The sequence below is a fragment of the Bufo gargarizans genome, chromosome 5 (assembly GCF_014858855.1).
Source record: "Bufo gargarizans isolate SCDJY-AF-19 chromosome 5, ASM1485885v1, whole genome shotgun sequence".
Lineage (NCBI taxonomy): Eukaryota > Metazoa > Chordata > Amphibia > Anura > Bufonidae > Bufo > Bufo gargarizans.
The window spans coordinates 325,976,219-326,003,932 of NC_058084.1; the positions used below are offsets into that span (position 1 = coordinate 325,976,219).

A 27,714-nucleotide genomic window follows, 5' to 3' on the forward strand; every position below is an offset into this window, starting at 1 on the left:
AATCATCTCTGCCTTCTCTATGGAGAGCTTGGCGCCGGATATACGACAACCAGATCCCAACTCCTGCAGCTGCATGATCTCCGTGCAGCTACAAACTCTGTCAGAAACACCCCCACTGGACATTTAAATTTGCCCTGTGGTTTGGAAGTGGTTAAACAGTTCAGTCTTGTTTTTGGACTATGTGATGTTAAATACTTTTGCATAAAATAAAAAAAAGCTAAAGTATTATAGCATATAACAATACTGTTGTCATTTTCAGCATTTTTTTTTTATTATCATATAGATTGTTCTGGCGTCCACATTATCATGCTGTTTTTGCTATACATAAATGGACTATTAAAATTATAATGAGGTCTAGAATTAGATTGCAGTAAGCGAAATGGTTGTGCTATACGTCACGCATATCAGATTAAGTTTGTAAAACACTCATACATTTTGCAGTTATGTTGAATACGTTTGAGATTTATGCATTGATAAAACAGAACAATATAATCTTTCAGGGTTGCCTGCTGTTACACGCGATCACCACTTGGTGTCAGGAATGCTATACAATGTAGCACTAGGTAATCCTAGCTTCATGCTTACATAAAACATCTTCTCAGAGCAGAATTTGGACTGCTAACCAAAGCAGACGTCTCTGCAGAGCTGTTTTGAATATTTGGAGGAGAAAATATGGAACATATTATTTGGATTGCAAAACTAGTACAGTAAAATTACGAACAGATCAAAAAAATTCTGTAGAAATGCAATACTCCCAGAGGTCTTCTTCCATAGTAGACTAGAAGTAATGGAACTCATAATACTCCAAAACGAACCAAATCATATGACTTAAATTATACTTTGCTGTCAAGGAGAACGGAACGGAGACTGTTTCTGGATCTTGGAATCATAAAGTTAACGTGTCAATCTTGGCGGCTTTGTGATAGTCCATGCTATTTGGTTATGGACAGAGCAGCAGTGAAGCTCACGCCAACAGATGTGCAAAGGATCTGTCCCACCAGGTACACTAGATTTCTGCATCTTCCACCTTACACACCGGTTACACAATGACTTACTGGTTTTGTGCTTCTCTAATATTTCCTGTCATTTAACAAAATGTGGATTATGTAAAAAATATGTAGTCTTACTTTATCTGAGAAAATGTCTCAGCTGTTCAACTTGGTGGTCAAATTTCACATGATGTATGAGGAAGACATCACATTGGACCATAAAAAAGCTTTAGGCCTCATGCACACGACAGTTTTTTTTCACGGCCCGCAAAAACTGGGTCCGTGGGTCCGTGATCCGTGACCGTTTTTTCGTCCGTGGGTCTTCCTTGATTTTTGGAGGATCCACGGACATGAAAAAAAAGTCGTTTTGGCGTCCGCCTGGCCGTGCGGAGCCAAACGGATCCGTCCTGAATTACAATGCAAGTCAATAGGGACGGATCCGTTTGAAGTTGACACAATATGGTGCCATTTCAAACGGATCCGTCCCCATTGACTTTCAATGTAAAGTCTGGAGTTCTGTTATACCATCGGATTGGAGTTTTCTCCAATCCGATGGTATATTTTAACTTGTAGCGTCCCCATCACCATGGGAACGCCTCTATGTTAGAATATACTGTCGGATATGAGCTACATCGTGAAACTCATTTCCGACAGTATATTCTAACACAGAGGCGTTCCCATGGTGATGGAGACGCTTCAGGTTAGAATATACAAAAAAACTGTGTACATGACTGCCCCCTGCTGCCTGGCAGGTGCTGCCAGGCAGCAGGGGGCAGACCCCCCCCCCTGTTTTTAACTCATTGGTGGCCAGTGGGCCCCCCCTCCCCTGTTGTTAACTCGTTGGTGGCCAGTGTGCGCACCCCCCTCCCTCCCTCTATTGTAATCATCATCGGTGGCAGCGGAGTAGAAGATTTTCATACTTACCTGCTTCTTGCTGCTGCGATGTCTGCGTCCGGCCGGGAGCTCCTCCTACTGGTAAGTGACAGCAATGCGCCGCACAGACCTGTCACTTACCAGTAGGAGGAGCTCCCGGCCGGACGCAGACATCGCAGCAGCAAGAAGCAGGTAAGTATGAAAATCTTCTACTCCGCTGCCACCGATGATGATTACAATAGAGGGAGGGAGGGGGGGTTGGGGGTTGGGGGGGTGCGCACACTGGCCCCAATGTATTAAAACAATAGAGGGAGGGAGGGGGGGTTGGGGGGGCGCGCGCACACTGGCCCCAATGTATTAAAACAATAGAGGGAGGGAGGGGGGTGCGCACACTGGCCACCAACGAGTTAACAACAGGGGAGGGGGGGGGCCGCACAATGATATTCAAACTGGGGAGGGGGGGGGGGGGGGTCTGCCCCCTGCTGCCTGGCAGCCCTGATCTCTTACAGGGGGATATGATGGGGTTAATTGTACTATCATATCCCCCTGTAAGAGATCGGGTGCTGCCAGGCAGCAGGGGGCAGTCTTGTACAAAGTTTGCAGTGTATTCTAACTAGAAGCGTCCCCATCACCATGGGAACGCTTCTGTGTTAGAATATACTGTCGGAAATGAGTTTTCACGAAGTGAAAACTTAGATCAGAAAAAGCTTTTATGCAGACGGATCTTCGGATCCGTCTGTATGAAACTAAAACCTACGGCCACGGATCACGGACACGGATGCCAATCTTGTGTGCATCCGTGTTCTTTCACGGACCCATTGACTTGAATGGGCCCGTGAACCGTTGGCCGTGAAAAAAATAGGACAGGTCATATTTTTTTCACGGCCAGGAAACACGGCTCACGGATGCGGCTGCCAAACGGTGCATTTTCCGATTTTTCCACGGACCCATTGAAAGTCAATGGGTCCGTGAAAAAAAACGGAAAACGGCACAACGGCCACGGATGCACACAACGGTCGTGTGCATGAGGCCTTACTTGGAAATGTCTCAGACCTCTTTCATGTCACTATAAGAATCCTATGCTATACGGTACCTCTCCACTGTGACATCCTTATATCAGCATACCGTGCCTATTGTCCTTGTTTTGTGACATCACTGTGGTCCTTAGGCTACTTTCAGATATGTGGTAAGAGATCCAGCAGGCTGTTCTGGCATAGAATGCTGGAAATCGGCAGGACAAAAACTGGTGCGTGCAGCAGTTTTTTTCCAGTAGAATCCCATCATATTTGCTGGGAAGCGGCCGACTCTCCACAGAACCCCATTATACTTAATGGGGCTGGCAGGCATTCTGGGCCGATCCAGAGAGCTCCAGCAGGCTGTTCTCTGCTGGAACAGCCTGTAGGATCTCTTAACGCATACAGGTCCTTCTAAAAAAATTAGCATATTGTGATAAACTTCATTTTTTTCTGTAATGTACTGATAAACATTAGACTTTCATATATTTTAGATTCATTACACACCAACTGAAGTAGTTCAAGCCTTTTATTGTTTTAATATTGATGATTTTGGCATACAGCTCATGAAAACCCAAATTTCCTATCTAAAAAAATTAGCATATTTCATCCGACCAATAAAAGAAAAGTGTTTTTAATACAAAAAAAGTCAACCTTCAAATAATTATGTTCAGTTATGCACTCAATACTTGGTCGGGAATCCTTTTGCAGAAATCACTGCTTCAATGCGGCGTGGCATGGAGGCAATCAGCCTGTGGCACTGCTGAGGTGTTATGGAGGCCCAGGAGGCTTCGATAGCGGCCTTAAGCTCATCCAGAGTGTTGGGTCTTGCGTCTCTCAACTTTCTCTTCCCAATATCCCACAGATTCTCTATGGGGTTCAGGTCAGGAGAGTTGGCAGGCCAATTGAGCACAGTAATACCATGGTCAGTAAACCATTTACCAGTGGTTTTGGCACTGTGAGCAGGTGCCAGGTCGTGCTGAAAAATGAAATCTTCATCTCCATAAAGCTTTTCAGCAGATGGAAGCATGAAGTGCTCCAAAATCTCCTGATAGCTAGCTGCATTGACCCTGCCCTTGATAAAACACAGTGGACCAACACCAGCAGCTGACATGGCACCCCAGACCATCACTGACTGTGGGTACTTGACACTGGACTTCAGGCATTTTGGCATTTCCCTCTCCCCAGTCTTCCTCCAGACTCTGGCACCTTGATTTCCGAATGACATGCAACAGTCCAGTGCTTCTTCTCTGTAGCCCAGGTCAGGCGCTTCTGCCGCTGTTTCTGGTTCAAAAGTGGCTTGACCTGGGGAATGCGGCACCTGTAGCCCATTTCCTGCACACGCCTGTACACGGTGGCTCTGGATGTTTCTACTCCAGACTCAGTCCACTGCTTCCGCAGGTCCCCCAAGGTCTGGAATCGGTCCTTCTCCACAATCTTCCTCAAGGTCCGGTCACCTCTTCTCGTTGTGCAGCGTTTTCTGCCACACTTTTTCCTTCCCACAGACTTCCCACTGAGGTGCCTTGATACAGCACTCTGGGAACAGCCTATTTGTTCAGAAATTTCTTTCTGTGTCTTACCCTCTTGCTTGAGGGTGTCAATGATGGCCTTCTGGACAGCAGTCAGGTCGGCAGTCTTACCCATGATTGCGGTTTTGAGTAATGAACCAGGCTGGGAGTTTTTAAAAGCCTCGGGAATCTTTTGCAGGTGTTTAGAGTTAATTAGTTGATTCAGATGATTAGGTTAATAGCTCGTTTAGAGAACCTTTTCATGATATGCTAATTTTTTTAGATAGGAATTTGGGGTTTTCATGAGCTGTATGCCAAAATCATCAATATTAAAACAATAAAAGGCTTGATCTACTTCAGTTGGTGTGTAATGAATCTAAAATATATGAAAGTCTAATGTTTATCAGTACATTACAGAAAATAATGAACTTTATCACAATATGCTAATTTTAGAAGGACCTGTATATGGAACCCATTAGCTGTTACATCACTACATTTCTTATCCCTTTTCAGGGTCAGTACCAGTACCATCATTGGACACACTGGGGAAGATTTACTACTGCAAGAACACCAGAATTCTAGCTCAGATTGAGCCATAATATTTATTAAAGGGGTTGTCTCACTTCAGCAAATGGCATTTATCATGTAAAGAAAGTTAATACAAGGCACCTACTAACGTACTGTCCATATTGCCTCCTTTGCTGGCTGGATTCATTTTTCCATCACATTATACACTGCTCGTATCCGGGTTATTACCACCTTGTAATCCAGCAGATGTGTCTACACTATAGGAAAAAGCTCTGGCCTCTCAGGGAGCTTGCTTAGGCAGGCATGTGCAGCAGCTCAGGTGGTAAGGCGCTTACTCCTACATGCACACACCACCAGAAGTCAGCGTCAAAGTACTTCTGGGAGCACATAGTGCATAGAATCTGATCTATGATGTTCACTTATTGAATTATCGTCATTTGTAGTCCGAAGACGAGATCTAGAATATAGACTGGCCACCTGATATCTGCACTTCAGCTGGAAATGAACAGTGTATAATGTGATCGAAAATGAATCAAGCCAGCAAAGGCGGCAATATGGACAATCACAATACATTAGTAAGTGCCTTGAAGTAACTGTCTACGTGATCAATGACTTTTAAAGGCTTTTAGACACATTTTTCACTCTTGAGAAGGGGATGTGTCTTAATGGAAAGTGGGTATGGCTTACCATGAAAAGGGAGTTGTTTATGATGTGACAGTATGCTATTACTGTAAAATTCTGTTGCAAAATAATCCAACAAATAGGTGGTATAAAGTTAAAGGGAATCAGTCACCCTAATTTTGGACTATTATCTAAAATATTACATGCTTAGTACTGCAGATATGGAGTCCAGATCACTATTTTCATTTTTCTACTGCCCCCGATTCCACCGTCAATACTCAAAGCAGCACTGAAATACACAGTCAGGACTACAGGGAGTGCAGAATTATTAGGCAAGTTGTATTTTTGAGGATTAATTTTATTATTGAACAACAACCATGTTCTCAATGAACCCAAAAAACTCATTAATATCAAAGCTGAATATTTTTGGAAGTAGTTTTTAGTTTGTTTTCAGTTTTAGCTATTTTAGGGGGATATCTGTGTGTGCAGGTGACTATTACTGTGCATAATTATTAGGCAACTTAACAAAAAACAAATATATACCCATTTCAATTATTTATTTTTACCAGTGAAACCAATATAACATCTCAACATTCACAAATATACATTTCTGACATTCAAAAACAAAACAAAAACAAATCATTGACCAATATAGCCACCCTTCTTTTCAAGGACACTCAAAAGCCTGCCATCCATGGATTCTGTCAGTGTTTTGATCTGTTCACCATCAACATTGCGTGCAGCAGCAACCACAGCCTCCCAGACACTGTTCAGAGAGGTGTACTGTTTTCCCTCCTTGTAAATCTCACATTTGATGATGGACCACAGGTTCTCAATGGGGTTCAGATCAGGTGAACAAGGAGGCCATGTCATTAGATTTTCTTCTTTTATACCCTTTCTTGCCAGCCATGCTGTGGAGTACTTGGACGCGTGTGATGGAGCATTGTCCTGCATGAAAATCATGTTTTTCTTACCTTGCAGACTTCTTCCTGTACCACTGCTTGAAGAAGGTGTCTTCCAGAAACTGGCAGTAGGACTGGGAGTTGAGCTTGACTCCATCCTCAACCCAAAAAGGCCCCACAAGCTCATCTTTGATGATACCAGCCCAAACCAGTACTCCACCTCCACCTTGCTGGCGTCTGAGTCGGACTGGAGCTCTCTGCCCTTTACCAATCCAGCCATCTGGCCCATCAAGACTCACTCTCATTTCATCAGTCCATAAAACCTTAGAAAAATCAGTCTTGAGATATTTCTTGGCCCAGTCTTGACGTTTTAGCTTGTGTGTCTTGTTCAGTGGTGGTCGTCTTTCAGCCTTTCTTACCTTGGCCATGTCTCTGAGTATTGCACACCTTGTGCTTTTGGGCACTCCAGTGATGTTGCAGCTCTGAAATATGGCCAAAATGGTGGCAAGTGGCATCTTGGCAGCTGCACGCTTGACTTTTCTCAGTTCATGGGCAGTTATTTTGCGCCTTGGTTTTTCCACACGCTTCTTGTGACCCTGTTGACTATTTTGAATGAAACGCTTGATTGTTCGATGATCACGCTTCAGAAGCTTTGCAATTTTAAGAGTGCTGCATCCCTCTGCAAGATATCTCACTATTTTTGACTTTTCTGAGCCTGTCAAGTCCTTCTTTTGACCCATTTTGCCAAAGGAAAGGAAGTTGCCTAATAATTATGCACACCTGATATAGGGTGTTGATGTCATTAGACCACATCCCTTCTCATTACAGAGATGCACATCACCTAATATGCTTAATTGTTAGTAGGCTTTCGAGCCTATACAGCTTGGAGTAAGACAACATGCATAAAGAGGATGATGTGGTCAAAATACTCATTTGCCTAATAATTCTGCACGTAGTGTACAGTGCTGTTCTAACATAATAGAGAGGACTCGTGTGTGTGCTCAGCAGTCCTGACAATGTATTTCTACGCAGCTCTAAGTGCTGACAGCAGGTGAACGGGGTAATAAAAAAAAACTGTGATCTGGACTCCATTTCTGCAGTACTACTCATGTATTACTGTAGATAATGGTCTAAAATCGGGGTGACAGATTCCCTTTAAGCTAGACAGTATAAAGGTGCACCAGATTTATCATCCAGCATGGGCCATTGTAATAAATCTGGAGCATTATAGACTGTCTAGTAAAAAAATATGTTTTGTTGATTCATACTTTTGTAATAGTAGGGACCCATAGAAGTCTTTAGCTATCATATTTTTACCATGTACAACTCAAAGGCTCTATAGAGATGATTTCGTCTTCTGTACATCACCCGTTATTCGCTCTGTACCTGAGAGCTAAAAAAAAAAAATTGGATAATAATAATAGGACGTTCATTATTCATCCCCATTTTACTGTCTTTACCTTACCTGCTATTTAGCCAAGTGTAATGTAGTTGAATTACTTTTTATTTTTAACACTACTTCACACAACTTAACATAAATCAATAGTACAGGTGAATATAAGAAAGTTTGTAATGTATCATTATATATCATTATAGAAGAATGCCTCTTTCTCCTCATATCACCTCTTTTGCTGCCCCTCAACCACTTCCTAAACTAACGTTCTCTCTGAATGTTCTGCTAATTCCATCTTGTAAGATAAAGACGGGCTCTCAGCTCACTGAAGGATCAAATTAGTCTAGTTTCACATTAGCATTGCCAGAAGCTACATGAGTGTTATATTAACTATAATGGGCCAGGTTGTGGCTAGATCTCTGCCGGTCCCCATTATAATCAATGAGGTTAGACGGCATTCATTTAGAGAGCTCCAGCAGGCTGTCCCCTGCCAGAACACCTTGCCGGATCTCCCGAATGCTAGTGTGAAACTGGCCTAACAGGCTCCAACAGAAGTCTATGGAGAGAAGGAGTAAACTGCAGACTGAGAATCAGAGAAGCACAGAGATGCTAGAGCAGCTCACAGTGTTATATTTCACCCCAAGTGCTTTATTCACATCAGTACTGGTCAATAGTTCTTCATAAAGTCCTATATGCTACTTTGGGTGATTCTGAGAGAATGAAAGAGCGTTAGAAAGCAAAACCTCTGATCTCTATTTGTACTCTATGGGGAGATATAATAGCAGCTAGCCTCCATCTTCGTGAGAGATAAAAATGAGAGATATAGCATGTTGAGAAGAAAACTACTAAATACAAGTTAAATACATATAATCTAAAAAAACTGGTGCCTGCAGCTGGAAGTGTAGGTATGCTTTAAAGGGGTTGTCTCACTTCAGCAATTAGCATTTATCATGTAGATAAGGTTAATACAAGGCACTTATTAATGTAACAATCACTTACTTGTGATTGTCCATATTGCTTCCTTTGCTGGCTTGATTCATTTTTCCATCTCATTATACATTTCTTGTTTCTATGGTTACGACCACCCTAAATTCCAGCAGTGGTGGCCGTGCTTACACACTGTGGGAAAAACTTCTGGCCTATGTGCACTACCACAGCCCCGGCCACCATAGAGGCTGGCACTTTTTCCTATAGTGTGCAAGCACGACCACCACTGCTGGATTGTAGGGTGGTCATAACCATGGTAATGAGAAATGTATAATGAGATGGAAAAGTGAATCAAGCCAGCAAAGAAAGCAATATGAAGAATCACAATACAATAGTAAGTGCCTTGTGTTAACTTTCTCTACATAATAAAAGACATTTGCTGAAGTGAGACAACCCCTTTAAAGGGAGTCTGTCAGCAGATTTACCCCTTTTTAACAGTTGCCATACCGCTGTAGCCGCAAAACAGATGATTAACACGGTACCTTTATATGCTTTGGTGGACTTTTAAATATGCCAAAAACGAACTTTGATGAGGGCTCGCAAGTGCCCAGGGCGGAGTCCACCGTGTTGGAGCCCAGGCAGCTCTGCCTCTTCGGCTCTTATCCCCGCCCAGCCTCCTCCTCTGCTCGCCTATCTGTTGTCTCTCCCCCTCAGCGAGATCCCGCGCCGACGCGATGACTTGCTTGGTCGGGGCATGCGCATAAGCTACTGCAATGCCGTGTCAGCAATGGGCATGGCAGTGCGCATGCCCCGGCCAAGGAAGTTATCGCATCGGCGCGGGATCTCGCTGAGGGGGAGAGACAACAGATAGGCGAGCAGAGGAGGAGGCTGGGCGGGGATAAGAGCCGAAGAGGCAGAGCTGCCTGGGCTCCAACACGGTGGACTCCGCCCTGGGCACTTGCGAGCCCTCATCAAAGTTCGTTTTTGGCATATTTAAAAGTCCACCAAAGCATATAAAGGTACCGTGTTAATCATCTGTTTTGCGGCTACAGCGGTATGGCAACTGTTAAAAAGGGGTAAATCTGCTGACAGACTCCCTTTAAAGGGGTTTTCTCAAATTTTTTATTGATGACCTATCCAAAGGTCCTATCCCGACAATCTAATATTAAAATCTCAGAAAACTACTTTAAGTCTATAGGTTGTATGTAGTAACACATTTAGGCTATGTTCATGTGGTGTATACGCTATTGATTTTACATCATGGATTTGTGTGCAAAAAATCTGTATCAGAAATCTTACCTACGCATGGTGGAAAAAATCTACAACTGACTGCGCATCACTTCATCTGTGGTGCAAACATGTCAATTTATGCTGCAGATTTCTGTCATGGATTTCACCCATTGCATTGTAAATTTGCAAGGGGACATTTATGAAGCAGTGTACAGAGGCAGGGACACCACAAAGTTCATCAAAGTCCTCTTTATTTAGGCTTGTCCAAATATGTACAGCCGATAGATCCGGATCACAGCCGTGTCCAACAAACACAGCACACACTGACATTGTTACCTCAAACTGTCTACCTTCTTCCCCAGACTGAGACACACCTAAGTCCCGTAACAGGATTAAATACAATCCCTGAACATGAGCATGCCCCAAGTCCCGGACTGGAGCATAGAGAACAGGCACCCGCCCAGCACATTGCCTGTTTCCAGTAAAAGCCCGACCCGGACTAGCTGGAACCATATATGCTATCTATCATGGTGTCCACCAACTACCTTAGTGAACACCTAATTTAGAGGCCTTTACTCCAGGCCAGGCACCTTGGTGACACGTTCTGGGTGCAAACAAAACCTCTTTTAGAATGCTTCCTGCAGCATTCTGGGTGACACATATCTCCTATTATAAATGACTCCTGTCACTGCCTCACATCCCCCCCTTTGTTCAAACCTGTGGGGGTGAGCACATGCCATACAGTGGACTCTGGACAGGGCATCTGCATTCCCCTACAGCGTCCCTGCCCTGTGTTCTACTGTAAACTTAAAATTTGGCATGGAGAGGAACCATCTGGTGACCCGAGCATTCCTCTGCTTCGCCTGACACATCCACGTGAGAGGCGAATGATCGGTCACCAGGCAAAATGTCCTCCCCAGCAGATAATAGCGGAGAGACTCGAGTGCCCACTTGTTGGCGAGGCACTCCTTCTCCACTATACTATACCTAGTTTCAGCTGTTGTTAGCTTGCAGCCCAGGAAACTAACAGGATGCTCCTCCCCGTTAACCTCCTGAGACAGCACTGCACATAGACCTACTTCAGAGGCATCTGTCTATACAATAAACTCTTTATTGAAGTCGGGTGTAACCAGGACAGATGTCCCACACAACACCGACTTCAATGTCCTGAAGGTCTCCTCTGCCTGAACACCCCAGTGAACTACTACGGACTTCCGCCCTTTCAGGAGGCCTGTTAATGGAGCTGATAACGTGGCAAAATTGCGAATAAACCTCCGGTAATATCCCACTAACCCTAGGAAGGCTTTCACCTGCCTCATCGTAAGGGGCCGGGGCCAGTTCTGTATGGCTTCTATTTCATTTACCTGGGGTTTGATGACTCCCCGTCCAATTACATACCCCAAGTACCGAGCTTCCTCCAACCCTATAGTACATTTCTTTGAGTTGGCGGTCAATTCCGCTTTCCAGAGAGAATCTACCACCGTCTGCACCTTCGGTAAGTGACTCTCCCAGTCCGTGCTAAATACCACTATATCATCGAGGTAGCTTGAATGTGACTGAAGCGCCATGTAAGCCAAAGGGGAACACCTTATATTGAAACAGCCCTTCGGGGGTGACAAAGGCAGTTTTCTCCTTTGCAGCCTCCGTGAAGGGCACTTGCCAGTACCCCTTTGTAAGGTACAAGACCGATAAGTATCGAGCTTGCCCTAATCAACTTATCGACCCAAGGCATGGGATAGGCATCAAACTTTGATATCTCATTGAGCTTCTGGAAGTCGTAACTGAACCGTAACGTTCCATCTGGTTTTGGTATAAGGACTTTTGGACTAGCCCATTCACTCCGGGACTTTTCAATGACCCCTAGTCGCAGCATCGACTTCACTAAGGGCTCTTTCACACTTGCGTTGTCCGGATCCGTCGTGTACTCCATTTGCCGGAATTACACGCCGGATCCGGAAAAACGCAAGTGAACTGAAAGCATTTGAAGACGGATCAGTCTTCAAAATGCGTTCAGTGTAACTATGGCAGCCTGGACGCTATTAAAGTCCTGGTTGCCACAGTAGTAGTGGGGAGCGGGGGAGCAGTAGACTTACCGTCCGTGCGGCTCCCGGGGTGCTCCAGAATGACGTCAGAGCGCCCCATGTGCATGGATGACGTGATCCATGCGATCACGTCATCCATGCGCGTGGGGCGCCCTGACGTCACTCTAAAGCACCCCGGGAGCCGCACAGACAGTAAGTATACTGCTCCCCCGCTCCCCACTACACTTTACCATGGCAAACAGGACTTTAGCGTCCTGGCAGCCATGGTAACCATTCAGAAAAAGCTAAACGTTGGATCCAGTAATGCGCTGAAACGACGTTTAGCTTAAGGCCGGATCCGGATTAATGCCTTTCAGTGGGCATTAATTCCGGATCCGGCCTTGCGCCAAGTGTTCAGCATTTTCTCCGGCCAAAAAACGTTCTGGTCCTGAACTGAAGACATCCTGATGCATCCTGAACGGATTTCTCTCCATTTAGAATGCATGGGGATAATCCTGATCAGGATTCTTCCGGCATAGAGCCCCGACGACGGAACTCTATGCCGGAAAAGAACAACGCAAGTGTGAAAGAGCCCTTACTCAGAGATGGCTTGTCGCCGAGCCTCAGGCACCAGATATAGCTTTAAGCAAACTTTGACCTGGGGCTCAGTGACATTGTCATGCCGGACTACGGAGGTACATCCAGGATGTTTGGAGAATACATCCCTATTTCAACTCACAAACTCCCTGGCCTCCTGAACCTGTTTAGTAGACAGGCTATCCGCTATCTTTCCAGGGCTTTATTAAATTGACCGTAGGGAGGTGTATCAGCGGCCACAAGGGGTCAGCGATACATACCGGTTGGGCATAGAACGAGGACCAGCGAGCGAACCCGCAGTCCATGGGTTCAGAAGTCAAGGGGTAGTTAGCAGCCACATGTCCCAGGCCTTGTCAGCACCAGCACCGAATCACTGTGGCCTCGCCCCTGGGAATCACCTAACAGGAGCATGGTTTACGTTACCCCCCCCCTCCCCCGATAGGAGGCTGGTACCCTTTTCCAGTTTCCCTAGGCTGGGAGGGGTGCTGGCGTGTCTCCCTCATATGAGCAGAGCCCCACATCAAGTCCTGGGTCGCTATATACCGCTTGACCAGGTTAACCAATTGGTCAAGGTTGCCGGGGTCTCCTTGACCCACCCAGCACTGTATGGCCACCGGCAGTGTGCCCACAAAACGGTCAACTACCACCCTCTCAATCATTTGGGCGGGGCTCAAGGCTGGATCCACTTCTTCACCAGGTTCAACAAGTCATATGCCTGACACCTGGTGGGCCGGGACTCTGAAAAGGCCCACTGGTACACCCTTTGCGCCCGCACATACTGTACATGTTAACCCCCATCCGAGCCAAGACCTCACCTTTAAGTTTCTCATAGTCCTTGTGTTTGCCTCACTGGTCGCTTGCACGCATCCCCCACCAAATGTAAGGAACCGTACTCACTCGACCAGTGTACAGAGGCAGGAACACCACAAAGTTAATCAAAGTCTTCTTTATTTAGGCTTGTCCAAATATGTACAGCCGATAAATCCAGATCACAGCCGGGTCCAACAAACACAGCATACACTGACAGTGTTAGTTCACACTGTCTACCTTCTTCCCCAGACTGACACACACCTAAGTCCAGCAGCAGGATTAAATATAATCCCTGGACATGAGTATGCCCCAAGTCCCAGACTGGAGCTTGGGGAACAGGCACCCACCCAGCACATTGCCTGTTTCCAGTAAAAGCCCGACCCGGACTAGCTGGAACCAGCTATGCTATCTATAATGGTGCCCACCAACTTACCTTAGTGGACACCTAATCTAGGGGCCTTTACTCCACCAAGGCCGGGCCCCTTGATGACACGTTCCTGCTGCAAACAAAACCTCTTTTAGAATGCAAAGCAGCATTTTGGGTGACACATATCTCCCATCATAAATGACTCCTGTCACTGCCTCACATATGCCAGTCTTGATTCCCCCCATTTGCTGCTGGTGGATGTGCCAAATTTATGCAGAGGCACACGCTGTGTTGTGCTGTGTTACACACTTAAATCTAAAGCCTCCTAGCTGCCATAGATTAAAGTCTTTTTTATTCCATAGAACTGGAGTCAATAAAAATAAATGTGGCGGACCTGCTGCGCCACCTGCTCCATGCAAACGGCACTTCTGAAAAGTAATGTAAAGGGGAAAATGTAGGAAATTTTGCCGCATAAATTGCATGTGAAAAAATTTGCAACCTCTGTATGGCACAAAAGTGGTGTAAATAGATTGGTAAATGTCCCCCATAGTACTTACTCGGTGGATGCTGCAACAAAATCTGCACAATTTGCAGATCTCCAGTAGATACAATGCAGATTTTTCATTGTAGAAAATTTGTAGCGGACTCATCCCCTGTGAATGTGCCCTAGAACGTTCCTTTCATCTAGCTGACAGAGGTAATTCTAGGTAACATAAATCTGGCTGCTTCTACTGTGTCTTTTGGATTTGTTACAGGAAGCTGGTGTCCCGCAGCACCTTCTCCTTCTGCATATGCACTGAATGGATGCAGACACATACTCTCACAATATGCCAACACTAAAGAAGGTAACCTAAGCTGCCAACGGGGCATTTGATTTTTAATTAGAGTGCCTAATGTAAGGCATTTATATGAGAAATATAAAAAAGTATCTCAGAGATTTCTAGGGTTTAGGAGGTAACATTTCTACAACCTCAGCAACCATTAGTTTTTCTGCTGCCAAATGCGCTCCGTGTGAAATAAATGGTCTGGGAGCTACCATTCAACAGTGTTTTTCTTCTGCCAGTCCCGTGCCCTGGCTCTGGCATCAGCGCCATCAGCTTTCTCAGTTGTATCTGCCTCAGGACACAAAAAGAATACAGAATACAGTCTACAGCTAAAGACATTTATATGAAATATAAGTGCAGACAATGTCTTAAACATAAGATATTTCAGTATCCCTGTGTATATACAGTATTCCATCTACACTTTCACGATTGGAGCTTCTCTGTATGGAGAGTAGACACATGGGTGAAGTATAAAATCAAGTGAACAAGCTATCCATGGTTTGGTTTAAGTGTGATAACACGTTAAAATGGGAACATTGAGCAATCTGAGTGACTTCAAACGAGTCATGGTCACTGGTGCTAGACCTGGTCATCTTTTGCAATGGTGTTGAGAGTAAACCAAGAATGGTATGATTGAGGGAAAACATCCTGCCAAAAAGGGAACCTGTGCAGATATAAACAAATTGTCAACGAAAGGGGTCAGAGATGGATGCCAGTCACGCAAATCACAGCCGTGGCCAACACTGGTGCTCCAAGTAACATGTCCAAACACACAACTCATAGTTCCTTTGTCATTTTGACTTGTAGTACTGGAGTAATGGTGTGAGGAAAGCTTTCTTGGCACTTTATGGCCAAGAAAAGTTCATCCATTCATAGCCCCTCCTTACCCTATACTTTTCCAGCAAAATTTGACCCTTTAAAACATAACTTTTAATTATATTAATAGAATGACACTGCATTCGTGATTCACCCAGTGAAAAAATGTGAAACAAATGATATTAAATGATAATCAGAGAGATGTTTAAACAGGGTAACCAACCGTTGATGCGATTTGTGAAGGCTGGTGTACACAGGGCAATAACGGGGAGCGTTGCAGTGTCTATACTATCCCTACACTCACCCTAAATACACCCTTAGCCCAGGGACGTCTCCTAGGGGTGGAGACTCCCTGTCCTCGTACCTGGACTGACTGCCCTACGTACACCCTCCTCTCAGTGAACAGTAACACGGTACCCCATGAAAACGACAAGTATTTTCTGTGTCACAGGTGGAAAATATACCTGTATAGACAACAGCCCATGTAGATGCTAGATCCCAAAAATATATAATGAGTGGCGTGGAGGGGTAGGTATCCCCTGTAGCACCACGTGAACAGGCCCAGTAGGAGCGTCATATTATAAATACGTTCCTGGGCTAGTTCACACCAAAACCCCGATGCGTTTCCCCTATTTCTAGGTTCATCGGGGGGGTCAACAAACAATCATGGGTAAACTGTCATCAAGATGGGAATAATAGTTGATATACTTAAGATACAGATGGAGGACGCAGGACCAGAGACGCTGATAGTAATATGTGTGTAGGACCGAGGGGATCATTTGATATATCCCACTTAGTGACCTAGACGGTTAGATAAGCCTGGAGCCCATTGAGATGGGGGCCAACATAGTATCCTCATGATTACTAGCGTCCTGGTGTCATCCTGTGCCTCCATATAGCAGAAGGACACTTTTAGCCGGACAATGTGCCATGCCACAAGAGTCATATATTCATGGACTGCCTCTAGAAACTTAACAGTGAGTTTTCCTTGTGCCCCAAGCCTTCACATTCCCCAGATCTTAATCCTATAGAACATCTCAAGGACGAAGCAGAACAGGCTTTTTAAATCATGCTAGTACCACTATCTAATTTGTAGTAATTGCAAAAAGCTATCCTGCCCACATAGGCTAATACTCCTGCAGAACGATTTCAACATCTAGTGCAGTCTATGCTATGGTCCTGAAGGCCAAAGAGGGTCCAACACACTACTAGATGGGGTTCCATAATAAAGTAGCCTTTCAGTGTATTTGTGTGTGCATGTCTTAACATGTGCTATAGTGGTGTCTAGGATGGATGCTACAGATGTTACCCAAAGCAGATGCCCTTACCCAGTGCTTTTAGCAGTTTAACATGGTCAGAACTGCTGCCAGACTCCTATTAAGTATACACAATTATAGTACTGGCCCTGCTAGTGGACTTCACTTGCAGTGATGTCATGTTCATTAAGATGTCACTTGACTATAACAGCCAATCATGAAACAGCCCATGCTACGGGGCGTGGAGGAGCATTATTCCATTTTATGAGAAATGGCGCAGGTGGCTTTCTGCCATCTAGCTGTACTTTGAGTGTTCTTCTTTTCGCAGAAGATCGAATATATGAATCTACTATCCATGTGCAAGTATAACTAATGCAGTTTGCATTATTATAGCTCATTTACTGTCACAAGGTTAGGGGGATGTTCTCGGAAATTTGAGACTTTTGGCAACTATGGAATTCTAGTTACACCCCTGGTCTTGGGCATAGTATGCGTTTGTAAACTTCTATACAAATTATCTTACAAATAGTGGTCCCAAAAGCATACTTTGGTGGCAGCTACTTACACCATATGTTTATTCATACACACTTGTCCTGGCATAGATACTGCCTGGCAAGTTACAGGCATGGGCTTTAGTGTACAAACTCTGCGCAGACTGTCCATCTTCATGGACAAATGTTACTGTAAGCTGCAAGTAGCAGTCCCTAAATTCTGCACTTGGATCTGCCATATACCGTACATGATCTCACATTTGATAAATTTTGGAATTAAGTTTTGTAGTTCAAAATGGCTGGTCAACATTCTTCTTTACTCTTTAGACCAATTTCACAAGCTGGTAATGCAGGTGTACAGTATTTGTGCACCCACAGTACAGCTGCAAATCCAGGCCTGACTAGGGAATATAGTGACCCAAGTGAAAATGATCCCAGGGACCTATGATGCTGTTTGTTCCGGCATGCTCCCATATTATGCTCATTAAATATTAGCCTTACAGTGTTCCTTACCTAACGGGGACCATAGGGATAGAGTCTCTGTTTAGTTAAAGGCACCAAAGTGGTCAACAAAATATCCTGCAACCATGCAGCTACTATGGGGGTCATTTATAAAGACTGGAGTTTTAGATGCTGGTCTTAATAAAGCCCCAGCACTGGATCGCTGAGGTTATGAAGAGGCGCTGGCCTCTACATAACTTCGCCACATCCAGTGCCAGTTCTAAATGTAAGACGGCTTCCGAGCTGTCTTACATGTGTACCATTTTCTACGCCTAGAAAATGATGAATGAGACAGGCCTGCCGGCCCTTCCCCATCCATGCCATGGCCACTTTTCTTAGACCTGGCGTGAGCAGTAAGATGTTGCAGATTGCGCCGCAATCTGTGCCTGAAATACCCCAACTATAGGCGTATTTCAGGTTAAAAAAATGACCTCCTATGTGTTTATGTGTACAAGTATAGAGACCCGAGTTTGAACAGGTACTTTTGGCTTAGGTGCCTTGAACCATCAATCATAATTTCTTCAAGAGTGATCTACAGGGGTGTAACTATAAGGATTGCAATGTTTAGCGTTACACTTGGGCCCCAGGACCTGAGGGGACCCAACATAAAGGAATACCTGTGGTCATTACCTTACAATACATTATACTTACAGCATCATTGTGTTACTTAGCCTATAGCTGTGACATCACTTACACTACATATTTATACCAGTTAAATCGGTTTTCCAACTTTTTTACACTGATGACCTATTTCATCGGTAGGGGTCCTATGAGCACTGCGGCTTTCTCGCAGCTTACCCTAGGCCAGTGACTTCACGTTCATTGACCACATGGCCTAGCCGCGATGCCAAGCACAGGTGCTATACAATGTATGGCACTGTGCCTGGCAAACTGTGAGGAGGCAGTGGAGCTCGCTGAAGCCCCACATTCTCCTGAAACAGCTGATCATTTGGGCTTCTAGGTCTTAGAGCCCCACGATTAGATATCATACTGATGCCCTATCCTGAAGATAGGTCATCAGTATAAAAAAGTAGGAAAGCCCCTTTAAGTGAGATCACCCAGTTTGTGTCATGTGGCACTTTGTTTATTTTTAATGCAATGTGACATCACCATGTACATCACACCGGCAAAGTGACATCACAGTGACAATAATCCCTGTACACTCTGGTCATTAACACTGTGCAGATATGTCAGTTTATTATTGCTGCATTATAGGGCCACCATTAAAAATGATTCTTTTATGTATAAATTGACATTGGAGCCCAAGAGCTTACAGTTACGCCATCTACAGTATTATACCAAGTGCAGAAAATAGCATTTGATAATGTTACTATAAAATGAAATACCCACACTATTATACTCTCCATGAAATGGATAGATTATAATGTGGAGCAGGTAAAAGGCGGCCTGTTCCAGAGAGTTTTCATTTTATTACCATCGATTTTTGCTGCTATTATAAGGTCATTTTCCATCAAAATGTATTTCAATTGTGCAATAAGAAACCTAAGCGAGTGAACCGCGATTGACCTGTGCATGATTTTTAAAGTGATTTATTTTAGCATATGTGGAACACTATCTATGAAAGCTGTATATATATCATGAAAATCTCTGCTTCTCTGTTTCTGTGTCGTATATGTGCATAGTAGACCTCATTTGTCCAAATGTTCTCTCCAGCACTTAGATCCTCTAATGTTATTATTCTCTGGGGCCCATAATGTGCTCTCAGAAATGTCAGCTAAATCTTTAGCTTGTCACCGTTCCTTTTTGGATAACTAACAATTTTGATCATTTTTTACGCTTGTACTATGGAAGACAAACTTCGATTTTGAGGCACATGCATTAACCCCTTTTGCTATGCTTTCTGCTATCCAGCTTGGTGCAGTTTTCTTATGTTTTTGTTAATGTGGCGGTAATAGCTATTGTGCAGCATAACTATTGTTAGCGTGATACAGTTTAATACCTCGGTGATGTCACTGTAATCCGTGATGTCACTGCAATATCTACAGTGCGATTTGTCTCCATGAGGATAAAAAGTATCTTTCAATAGTTTAGAAGTAATATAGTCTGTTTCCAGCAGTGGGGAAATGACCTCTGTCAGGACGAGCATTGACTATATGAGTGGGCTTTAATTTAAACTAGAACCAACAAAATGCTTCTCAATGGTTCTGGATGTGTTATATAGTGCGCACCATATTAGGACATATATCTGTACATAGTCCCATTTATTTGACAAGCACTTATTGTATACTGTATGCAATAGTTTTCAGTCTAAATTACAAAATTAGCCCAAGTAAAAAGGCAGATTTGTGATTTTTGTTAATCTAGCCTTTTTCTCCAAAAATATACAGTTTATACAGTATGGTAAGTTTATGTAGGTGGCTGCCTGCCAATGTCTTCTTTAGTGAGTGAGTCAGACGTGACCGCAAGTAAGGATTTGTCCAATTTTTTTTTTAAACGAAAATCTGTCTTTTTATCCTTTCGTTTAAAAATGGAAAACGTACTGTATTCTCTTCTCAACTCTCTTTCATTCATGTTTCTTTATTTTAAAAGAGGAAACGAGAATAACAGCATGAATTAATAACAGCAGAGGGCATATAGCCTTAGGCACCTCCTTCAACGGTTCAGTTTATTGCCTTACTCATGTATCTAAATTAGGGATCGACCATTATTGATTTTTTTAGAGCCAATACCGATACCGATAAACTGTCAACTTTCAGGCCGATAGCTGATAATTTATACAGATATACAGATATATATGGAAATTTGCATTTGGCACTAGTATATTATAAATGTAAATTATAAATTAATAAAGCCCTTAGTTGGTAGTCAATTTATAATTTACATTTATAAAATACCGTATTTTTCGCCCTATGAGACACACCTAGGTTTTTGAGGAGGAAAATAAGAAAAAAAATATTTTGAACCAAAAGGTGTGCTTTTGGTGGGTTTTGAACTAATAGTGGTCTGTGGATGACACTAGTATGGGGGATCTGTGGATGACGCACTGTTATGGGGGTCTGTGGATGGAGCACTGTTATAGGGGATCTGTGGGTGACACTGTTATGGGGGATCTGTGGGTGACACTGTTATGGGGATCTGTGGGTGACACTGTTATAGGGGATCTGTGGGTGACTATGACTGTATTCTACTACACGGGCCCCGCTCACTGTATATAATCGTATCTGTAATTGTTAATTGTTATGTATATAATCGGGTAATCAGCGCCTGTATACTTACAAGTGTTCGGTAGCAGAGAGGAGGGATGAGGCAGGCCGGGAGGACGGGCGCTGACAGCGTGAGTCACTACATCATGCGCCCACGCCGGCTGCTTCATTCATAAAGTGGGCGGCGCAGGCGCATGACGTAGTGACTCACGCTGCCAGCGCCCGTCCTCCCGGCCTGCCTCATCCCTCCTCTCTGCTACCCGGCGCTTGTAAGTATACAGGCGCTGATTACCCGATTATCAATTAACTATTACAGATACGATTATTTACAGTGAGCGGGGCCCGTGTAGTAGAATACAGTTACTGCATGGGCCCCTCTGTCATTATAAAAGCAGATGCCAGCCCCTCCTCCCTCTCAGCTGATACACCCGCCGCGCGGCATAGTGGCACGGCGTGGCGTATTATTGAAAATTCTGCAAAATGCAGCATTCGCCCCATAAGACGCAATGCTATTTTCCCCACACCAATTTCCACACCATACCCCCTCCTCACTGACTTTATTAACCCCTATCAGACCTCAGATCAGCCCTTTATTAACCCCTATGAGACCTCAGATCACACCTTTATTAACTCCTATCAGACCTCAGATGAATAAAATAAAAAACTCCTCACCTCTCCTGTGCCGCGGCTCCTTTTCATCTCTGGGTCTGGCATCTTGCTCCCCTGTGTTCTCGGGCCCGCATTGCACATACGGGGTCAGGACAGTGCAGCACGGGCCCCATCAAAGAAGACCAGGGAGGGTGAGTATTGGAAGCGCTTGCTGCGCTTCTTCCCTGCTCCCGGCACCCGATGCATACTAGTGTGTGCTTTCATAATGAAAGCGATCACTAGTATTCGCTTTATACGCATTATCGGTATATATCGTCAAGGTTAGATGCCGATACCGATAATGTACAAAATCCTGAATATCAGTCGATACTTCCGATAATTGGTCGATCCCTAATCTAAATATCCGAGTTAAGACACAGTGGCTTGCTGGTGCGTCCCTCGAATCCACACTTTAGGCATATGCCCTGGTAGCCCCAATCACCCCCCCCCCCCATCAACTATGCCTCTGCTGGACAGAACCCTTTAAAGAGGACCATTCACCAGTCCTGACATTATCATATAACTCGCTGGCAGTATAGGGCATACTGATGGCATATTACAGCGCTTAATATGTTTCCTATGCCCTGTGTGTTCGCCCGCTGTTCTAGTTTTCCACCTGGTTTGTAAATTCATACCATTGGTACAGGGACGTGGAGATGGCTGTGAGAAGCCCATTCGGATCGGAGAGCGTCACAGACAGGGAGAAAGAGACGCCCATTGAGAAACAGGTCTCCTCCTCCCTGTACTGATGGTATGGATTTACATACTAGGCGGGAAACCAGAATGGGGGGCACAGCGGGGGAACGGAGCAGCCCACAGGAAAAAATAAGCGAAAATACATTTCTTCAGTATGCCCTACACTGCCAGGTATTTATACGATAATGTCAGGACCAGTGAAAGGTCCTCTTTAAACTTTGTTTTCATTTAAAAGATAATTTTGGTTTCCTGGTCAATTCTTTTGCCCAACCCAAGTTGCTACAGAATTTTTTCTTTTATTTTAATTTTACTAAGGCTACTTTCACACTTGCGCTTTCCAGTTCCGCTATTGAGATCCATCATCTGGACCTTTCCTCTTAGCACTCCGATCACTATATAGCCGTCCTACGGCGACAATTAAATTACCATTTGCTAACTCAGCCCCTTTCTTGATTAAAAATGGCACCAGACAGGGATGTCCACTTTCCCCTCTTTTGTTCGTGCTTTGCATCGAACCTTTATCTGACCTACATATTACTTTACCTAATTTATTTGGTTTGTTAGCAGTATATAGTCAGCTCTCCGGATATAAGGTTAACTCCACGAAAAAACAGAAGCCCTCCCCTTGAATCTACCTACAGAAGTCTTAACCCCGATTGGAGCCAACTACCGTTTTAGATGGCAAGATACTGCCTTGCGCTATTTGGGAGTAAACCTGACGGCATCGTATTCATCTATATATTCCCATAATTTTCCTGCCTTATTTCAGGATCTTAAACGGCAGATGACTAAATGGATGTCTCTTCCCATATCTATGTTTGGCCGAATAGCAGAAGTTAAAATGTCCATTTTGCCGAAATTGCTCTATTTATTTGAGACTCTACATGTACCAAGAACGGAGTTACGGGCACTGCAGGCTGGCATATTTAAATTTATATGGAATGGGAAGAGACATAGGATAGCTAGTAGTACCCTTGTGGCCCTGAAGACTCAGGGGGGTTGGCGGTTCCAGATATTGCCAAATATTACTGGGCCACCCACCTTGAACGGCTACCGGCGTGGTCTAGACTCTATGCCTACTCCAGGTGGATGGAAATTAAAAAATTATGGATCGCCCCAATACATCCTAACTCTCTGCTGTGGTCCCCAATCCCCCAATCCCAACTACCAGAATTATTAGGGCCAATGCTACACACATATAAAATATGGCAGTACTGTAAACACCGTTTCTCTATAACTTCTGAGAGGTCCTCCATGACGTCCTTTTTGTTTACCCCGCTCTTTAGTACTGGGTCGCAAGTTTCTTTTTTTAAACCGTGGTTTTCTAGGAAAATGTTTAGATTTGCAGATCTGATTGATTACAGAACGCTACAATTGCTTCCATTTGACGAACTTAGGAGCTCTAGGTCGCTTTCGGAGACAACCAGGTACCATTACCTGCAAATTCAGCATTTTTTTATCACTCTGTTTCACTCGAAACAAGTATCTATCCCCACGTCCTTTGAGAAGACGTGCAAGCTCTCGGAATCGACCAGAGGTCTTATATCTGAAATATATATGCTCCTCTCGTCTCCAACTTCTCCTACATCTATCCGACACTTATATATGTCTAAATGGGAACCGCTCCTGCGCCGCTCTATTCCAATGGAAGAGTGGAAAACGATCTGGCAGAGAGCTACGATGACATCGATCTGTGTTATTCACAGAGAGAACACTTACAAAATAATGATGTTCTGGTACCATACTCCACAATTGTTACATAAGTTTAATCCTAATATTTCGGATCGATGTTGGAGATGTGGCACAGAGGAGGGTTCACATATCCATATTTTCTGGGAATGCCGGATTATAACTCCTTTCTGGGCCATGGTACAGGAAGTTCTCTATAGTCTGTTTGAAGTCAGGTTCCCCCTGGACCCTTACACATATCTGCTGAATATCCCACACATACCTTTGAAGAAACACTTATTGAAATGAATGTTATATGTTCTGACTGCGGCCAGACGTTTACTGCTTTTGAAGCGGACAGATTGCCCGTCACAGGCTGAACTCATTGCAAGTATACTGGAAGTCAGACGCCTTGAGCATTTGTCGGCCACATTACTTACTTCGGTGGATAAATTCTACCGAGTTTGGAAACAATGGGACCTGGTGTTTGATGCTCCAGATTGACTGGGCCTCCACCCTACTCCCCCCATCCTAATCCTACTGTGTCATGTCTTGTCACTCTCCTTTGTGTGTCCAAGTCTCTCTTTCTTACAGTAATTTTTTTGTATGACTCCATACAGATTATATGATAATAGACGCTTTGTCATTATGGTAATCTGTTGATTCCTACTACAGTATTGCTTTATTTGCATGAAGATGTAATGCATATTATCTTTTGCTCAACACTCCTCGTTATATCTCTGTAAAATGAATAGTGTACACCAGAGGAATTGTTTTCTAGTACATGTTTATTCTTGGAAAATATTTTCAATAAATGGACAATTTAAAAAATAAATAAAATGTGTCTTTTGCTTAAACCTAACACTACTCCACCCTCCTACTGGAGTAAGATTGTGACTTTTTTTGCAACTTTACAAAAAGTCTCAATGATAAATCTGGAGTGAAACTCATTAACATAGCTAACTACATCCACTTTCCCACTCTTATTTTAAAACTTGACTGAGTGGTAGACTTGAACGAAGTTACTTCAGAGCACTGAGCTAAACAGCTGCCTCATCCTCCTCTCTGCTCTGCTTGTCAGGGATTATGATCCTGAATACAGCTGATAAGATCATTAGCTAAATCTCTGTAGGAATCGAGCTCATGTGGAGACATGAAGTACAGAGAAGACAGGAAAGACTGTGGTAATATGGGACTGTGATATAAGAGCTGTATATAAGACTGTATATAAGAGCTGCGGCTTATCAGCCACATCCCCACCCTCCTCTCTGTACTTCATGTCTCCTCATGAACTCTGGACAGTTTATTTTCTCTGATGATTGCAAACCAGACAATACGAGCCATTATAACTAATGAAAGGGATTTTGGAATATATTTATAATAAAGTATTTATAGTAAAGTATAATATTAAAGTATTTTCAGTAATTTTGTTTTCTTAATTCCCAGAGAACCCTTTTATTAGCCCAGTAATGAGCTGGACTTGTAATGGCCATGAAAGAAATGATAGGCGATACTACCAACCTGTCCATCATTCTGTAAAAATCCAGGCCCACAAGCAGGACTTCCCAAAGCCCTTAGCAAACTACTCTTGGCTATGGACACTAAGCTTTCCTGAATCCCTTATGTCTCATCCAGCTTTCCCTAAAAGATATATCATCCCTTGAGCCTAGTACACATATGAGAGGAATCTTGGGGAATTTTTTTCTCGATCATTTTTCTTATCACCGTCTCATAATGCATAAGTAGCTGACCTGAACTTGCATATTAACATGGGGCATGTCTGGCCTGACAGATTGGATCATCTATTTTTTTTTCCGAAATATTTTATGTCTAGTTTAGGAACATACAAAATTCAGCTCTGTTGGGCAGGTCTAATAAAAAGTGAATACTGGAATATGAAAAATATTTGCTCTCATCTGCCTTATATAGAACCTTTTACCATATAGCCTTTAAAACTTTGAAAGTTGAAGGACAAGTATTAAGGTTTTTTTTTTTTTGCGGTGTCCAGAACACTTACATTGTACTTACTGTAAATGCTCATAGTATACATCTCATTTTGAGGATAATTAGAAGTAATTATCTGTCTTCTCTGTAACGATTATGGTATAAAAGACCCGAACTTGACCCAAACTCGAACCTGAACCCGGACCCCATTAAAGTCAATGGGGACCCGAACTTCACTTTATTATTTTCCGTTATAACGTGGTTATAACGGAAAATAATAGCATTCTTAAGATAGAATGCTAAATAAAATGGACATTGAGGGGTTTAAAATAATAAAAAAAACTCACCTCATCCACTTGATTGCACAGCCTGAGTGCGGTGACGTCACCGCAGGTCCTGAAGAAAGAAGACATGCACGATAAAGGCTGCGCGATAAAGTGGATGAGGTATGTTTTTTTTTATTATTTTTAACCCCTCAATATCCATTTTATTTTGCATTCTGTCTTAAGAATGCTATTATTTTCCGTTATAGCCATGTTATAACAGAAAATAATAAAATCACCCGAACACCGAACCCGAACTTCAGTGAAAAAGTCTGGGTTCGGGTTCGTTCAACCCTAGAGAGAAGCACCAGCTTGAACCATTCATGTTCCTCTGCTTACAGTACTCCAGTATCACATTTTACAGTAATATGAGGAAATTGTTCATCATAATAGAACTATTGAATGCAGCTGTGGTGTGAGAAATTAGTGGGTTATAAGATATTCCATGTTAGATGTGTGGTCCTTATGCATTTTTACCGGACAAATCACCTCTTTTATCCATGTGGTCAAGGGGAATAACTAAAATATCCAACATATAACACAGACATGACTGGCGTAGTATGTGGTAAAACTACTTATCATTCTCATTATCATTGAGGTTGCAGCGATTGGCCCTTCATTGATTATAAATTTGTGGTATTGGAGATCTGGAGGAAAGAAGGTATGTTTCTCCATCGTCATAGATGAGGATTCTTTACTGTATGAGCAGTGAGATGTTCTGATGGTTCATTCATTGGTCAAGTTCAATAAGGTCCTGGATGCCTTTATAGAATGTAAAAATATTACAGGATACAGGTATTTGATTTCAAGAGAAGGGACATTGATCCAGAGATTTATTCTGATTAATATGGAGCAAATGGTATTTGTCTCAAGGTTTTTTTCTCTTCAAAGACCTGTATTTTATCCAAACTCATCCACCAAGTAACTATTGAACTTTGCTATTATACGCATTGGCCTTCCAGTCCCAAAAAGAGCAACATATTTAGACTACATTCACATGACTGGCCGTTCAAACAGTTAAACAGTAATTTTTTTATGGCCATTTTGCATCCGTGTGTCTATATGACTGTTCACGGCCATTGTAATCCGTTCATCATCCTTTTTCAATGGCCGTTATAAAATTGATGACTTTCATTGGCCTTTTTGTCAGGATTTCCCTGCCTCTCTTCAGCATCTCCTATCAACCTCCCTGTTTTTAATGCCCATCAGAGCCAGGAGACAACATACACATTAGTTGGTCAGTTGGGCCCACCGAAATTAACAACTTTGGTTAACTTTTGTCTCCAAATGTTCCACTGATGGCAGGTGGATTTCAGCCACCTGATCTTTTTGTTCTCGGAGAGATATGCCACTTCTGGATGTGTCTTGAAGTGGCTATCACGCCTATTCCTATTTAGGACACATGTATGCGTGGCTGAGCCAATTGAGTATGTTTGTAGCGGAAGGGGCTTAGGAGAGATATTTTTGGGCTAAATTAGTGTCTACCCATCAGCTGATGAGTATGGCCAGCCGTTAAATGTGAGTTTAAAGGTGAACGAAATTTTTAAATATAAGATATTCTCACGCTTGCAAAAGATTACTGCCTAAATAGAGAAAATAATGTA

General features: G+C 43.4%; 1 protein-coding gene across 1 annotated transcript in view; it reads left to right on the forward strand.

Annotated features, from left to right (window-relative positions):
• The window catches only part of LOC122939437 (ras-related protein Rab-20-like), a 117,416-nt gene that overhangs the window by 87,839 nt on the left and 1,863 nt on the right, over positions 1-27,714 (forward strand). The gene's annotated exons all lie outside the window — the stretch shown is intronic.